The sequence below is a fragment of the Primulina tabacum genome, chromosome 1, assembly GCF_025594145.1.
Source record: "Primulina tabacum isolate GXHZ01 chromosome 1, ASM2559414v2, whole genome shotgun sequence".
In the NCBI taxonomy this organism is placed as follows: domain Eukaryota; kingdom Viridiplantae; phylum Streptophyta; class Magnoliopsida; order Lamiales; family Gesneriaceae; genus Primulina; species Primulina tabacum.
This window is the reverse complement of record NC_134550.1, coordinates 25,331,455-25,337,038: the sequence shown is the minus strand read 5'-3', so window position 1 is coordinate 25,337,038 and position 5,584 is coordinate 25,331,455.

The window sequence follows — 5,584 nt, the reverse complement described above, 5'->3', positions numbered from 1 at the left end:
CTATTGATTTCTCAAATCAATTCCTGCAATTCTAAAAATCAACTAAATAACTATAATTTCCAAAATAATAACAAAATTAATTCGATAATAATTTATAACTCGTAAAATTACACCTCGAAGCTTTCCAATGACCGAACCTACAATATAAACCTAATATGTATGCCAATATAACGCATTTCAATCGACGAAAATGAATTAAATCAAGATGGGTAAAAATCCAAAAATCGGCTGCCTCTAAACCGAACCAAAAGCTAGAATTTTGGACACGAAATTCACAAGATCGAAGCTTAGAATTTTTGCAAGTGGTCTCGAGGTGGTCACACACAGGAAAGATTTGTCGGAGCTCGTCGGAATCGCGACTGGAAGGCTGTAACTCATAGGCACAACATGAGAAATCTTAGAGCTTCAAATCCTGCTCAAAATAACATAGATCAACAAATAAATCGAAGCAAGAACTACCTAAATCGGTCAAGGAATCTGCGCATAAATAATAGTAATTCATGCTCATTTCTCTCGATTTTGTATTTATTTTGTTCTCGTGATTTAACTGAACTCTGGATGTATTTTATATCGTATTAAATTCTATGATATTCTAAATACATATTTTAACACACTTTCTAAAATTATTTGAGATAAATAATTATTTCAATTTACAACTCAATAATTATTTTAATTATGCCAAATTATCAGATAATTAATTATAAGGTCTTACAAAAGATATGCACCATCGACACTAATGATTTTGAGGTAGTGTAGAAACCCATATATGCATAATTTGAAAGCTGAAAAACATAGTTCAATATTTTTATCGCTCGGTTATTCGATCTGAGATGGTTCCTACTTCACAATTGTTCCCGAATTATATTTGGACATAGCACCATATATTTTGGAAGAAGTTGAATGGAGCTCTCCCATGTATCATAAACAATCACCATCGCATGTTGCAAATTTTGCCATGACTTTTTATATGATATTGTATATTAAAATTTATTTTTCACTTGCTCACTTATAAACTTAATCCCAAACAAAAGATCACATCGTACAATGCCTGACAGTGTATTTGCCACCATCTCAGAACTCAAGTTACGATGATCTATGTCGACATTTTTAGAGATACACGTATGCGACCCACCATATTTCGTTAATTTCCAATAACCCGTCTTCGGCACCTAACAGTAGATGATGTGTTTTTGAACCGTAATTTATAAAAATACGTGTTCTATCAACAACCCTATACTCATGTCTAACAACTCTAAAGAGATAATATTTCACATATGCAATCAAATCATTTATATCCTTGAAAATCATGTTTATATATAGCTCAGCTTTGTCTGGGTTATAATAGCTGGATCGCAAATCGAATGTATACCAATTGAATCAAGAAGCTCCTCCCCGAATACGTTTATCAAAAAATTATGGCATATCAGACGTGCCTTACATAAATGGTGTGAATTTTCTTTGTAATGTGTCACGAGGTGGTTCACACGATGAATTCCTCTCATCGAGACATGCACACATATTATCTTCTCTATCATCATCTATATCATCTTCGCCATTATCTTGTTCTTCACAGACTCTAGTTATATGTCATCTCGGGTTCAATATCACTCCTAAAAGCATCACGAGTATTGTTTCCATCATCTGAAGAACGAGACCCTATATCAACTTCATCATCGATTCAATCCCAACCTGCTCCAACATTTTCGGCTCAAACCGGTAGTGTATTCTGACAACATGTGAGATTTTCTTTGGAGGGACATGTGATATATAGGTCTCACGATCTAGTTCTATGTTCCAAATATATATTGCTTAATACTTCAATGACCTATACAATATATGATTCCGTCTCATGTAAACCCTCATACGTATAAGTATCGGGTTGGTTATTGAAATCACCTTAGACGACGTGTGGAATGTATGATTCAGGTTCACATCCCGTGAAAATCATGGTTTGTTGGCTCTATTTCCACTTACAAATACAACTTCTTCTTATTTTGATATTACATTATAAACTCTAAAATTTCTTCACCAATAATATTGACATATACTTCATTCCATGATGATTTTTCCATGAATGAATATTAAGTTGACAATTTGATAGTAAAATTCATTGGATCGATGTTTAATTTCTTTCTCACAATTTGAACCAGCTCCAACAAACTAATATATCGTAATAATTGAATCGGTCTCACATATGGGATACTATTTTCTACCGATCCGTTCTCGACAATAATATCACCATGAAAATATAAGATAACATTGATTATATCCATTAAATTGATTGGAAAAATTGAAAATATAGAATCGTGTGTTTTAATTTTTAGAAAGAATCGATGAAATGTGTGAAGAAGATCGATGTTTACAATGAATTGGCATCAAAATTTCATTTACTCGATCTGGGGATCACGAAAAGCCGGGAATCGCGCAAAGTACTATCGTAGAAGCGTGGCACGCGAACGTTGCTGGTGGAGTTTTGCATACACGGTAATTTTATTTTTTAAAAAATAATTATAAAAAAACCCTTTTAATTGTGTTGGATCTTTGACACTAATCTTTTGCAAATCAATAAATATGTTATTATCCTGTTTCTCATAAAGAAAGAAAGCAATCCATCGAATATTCTTACGCTTACCCCACTGTGATTTCGAGGACGAAATCATGTCTCAGAGGGGAAGACGTTTAAGGCTCGAGATTATATCATTATAATCCGAGATTATTTAATTGATGAGATGTGATCATGGAAGGACAAGCTCCGAGGAAGACATGGGAAAGCATGGGATACGTGTGGAGGCCAGAAGACCTCGCGCACATGCGCGGAGACGAGGCGCGCATATGCGCGAGCAGCCAAACGCCGAGACAGAAAGTCTAGCGCATATGCGCGAGACGAGGCTCGCATATGCGCGAGCAGGTGTAATTCTAAGCGCCGAGACAGGAAGTCTCGCGCATATGCGCGAACATTGGACACGCATATGCGCGAGAAGTGCTGAATGAAAAATGTGACACATGTCTTGCCATGCATATTAACATGTAAACAACCCTCCATCCACTTCAAAATTTGAGCAGCAAGAATCGAGACCTCCATGCTTAGAAATCCTCAAGCTTCTTCATATCTTAGAATTTTGATTGTGCAAGATTCGGTCATCCGATTTTCGATCCGAGCTTAGTTCCGTGCTTCTCTCGTCGAGAGCTTCGAAGGGATGTAATTTTTATTACTTTTCTGCATGGTTCGAAATTTAGGTGTTGGAGAAATCATAATTTGATTGATGTTATATGTTCTTGAGATTATGATAAACATATAATCGAAACCGGATCGAAGAACATACATTGTATGTAATTGTTATCATTTTTCCAGCCTATGTATTAATGGGGTTGTGCAGATTTTGGAATTGTAGTTTGTATTTGTTGATGGTTAGGAGTGGTTGATATTCATCTATTGTTGTTTGAGTTGCCGGGTATCTAGAAATTGCGCCGTTATGCCGTCGAAACGTAATTAGATTGAGGTTGATCATACCATGTCTTGCTTTGAGCTGTATGTTGATATTGTGCCTCTCGAAAATGTCATTCCAGATTTGGTATTGAAGGCTTCGAACTCGAGAAATCAACTTCGAAACCGGTAGAAGAACGAACAAGGCAAGATTGAGGTTGGTTGCGTCAAACCAAAAACCAAGGAAAGAAAGGTATAAATCAATGTTAAACCGGGATAGATAACTCGAGTAAGATATGACTTGAGTTCCCAAAACCATATACTAAATTGTAATTGCTTTGATGTGTTCGAAATTCTTGAGATTAATATGCTTAGTCTATTGAGTTATAGAAAAGCATGTATTATGAGATAGACATCTTGGATGAGTCTTTGGTAGAGGTGCCATGTCACTGGACGTTTGGTTTATATCGATGCGCTTAGGAGAAAGATCGACTCCTATTGTAGACACTTGATATAGTGTGCCGAAGTCTGGGAATTGGGACGTACCACCACCTCGAATGAGAGAGTAGATGGGAGACTTGTTACGTTCTTATTCAAACCAGGATCCATAGATAAGAGTCGAGTCAAAGATTAAGAGTTAAAGAGTTTGATTTAAAGCTTTATATCAATTTATGTTTTCTTAGACTATGATACATGTTGTATGACAAATGTTTTATGCTTTTGTATATGCTTTTATGAAATGCATATATACGTTGTTTATACTGAGAAATATGTTTCTCACCGGAGTTATCCGGCTGTTGTGTTTGTATGTGTGCATAACAATAGGTGGGACATGATCAGGGTCGAGAAGAACATGAAAGATCGAGATTAGAGTGGTGATCCGGGCTTAGATGTAGAGCTGGTTGTTCAAAACTTGATATGTGGTTGATAAACATTAGTTAGTGTTGCGACTTTATTTTGAACAAGTTTTGTATCTTTGATCTTGTTGTATATATTGCACTTGATCTTGTAAATTGAATAAAATGGAGATAACTTTTTGTAGTATTTTGGACACATGTTATGAGTTGCTCAGTTTAAAATTTTTTTTTTTTGACCTAACGCATTTAATTGATCCATTTAATCCCAATGATGATTGAAGAAAATGAGTTAGCGTTCGGGTTCCCACAAAACCTAAGTATATTATATTTTTTTATGTAAATAAATAAATTCATATATTTGATTATTTGGTTGCAACGTTTATCATGCATCTTCAGATCATACAAAAACGGCATTTAATTATATTGTCGGGAAAGTGACAGTTTATTCCCTCGGCTATTCGAATTGTACAAATATATAATATAATAATTTTTGATATATACACGTTTCATTGTCTAATAATAAATAATTTGTGGGATTCAATATTCATCGAAAACCAGCTTGCATTCACTGGGTCTGAAGACATAACTAATCTAAAGTAATTAAATTTCAACTCTTATTTTTTCCCATTTAACACTATATATTCATTAAAAATAAATTTTTAAAAAAGTAATTTTCGATTTTTCAAAATAAAATATTTTTAATTTTATAGATTTATTTTTGTATTTGTATTTTGCCATGAATCGATGTATTAATGCTTGATAAATTAATCTATATATAGATATATTTTTTTTATTATACATAGTTTAGGTCGGTTAGGCTTTTTAACTATTTAAGAAATTCTTAAAAATTTGTTTAAAAAAACTTATTCTGAATAATATATAAATGTCATTTTATTTTAAACAATATTTTCTTATGACAAGAAAACTGCCAGCTGTTATCTTTTTATACGCACCAACTAGTAAACCAATAAATTGATATAAGAGACTGTAAATCACACTAAAAGTGAGAAAGTACTTTTTTTTTAATTGAACCTACGTACCTTGAGACCTTGTTGACAATTCATGAAAAGTCCCTCTCTTTCAACTTTAAAATTCTACTGCATTTTTTTTATAAACATAAGGTCGACAAACACCATTTAAACTAGTTTAACATTTTCATAAATCAAAATAACTTAAAATTTTAATTGTCAAGCGCATAAAATCTCTAAATCATCAATTAACAAAATTCAACTTCTACCGTTAACCTAGACATAATAAACTTCAAAATAAAACATAAAATCGCTAATAAAATCCTTAACAAAAA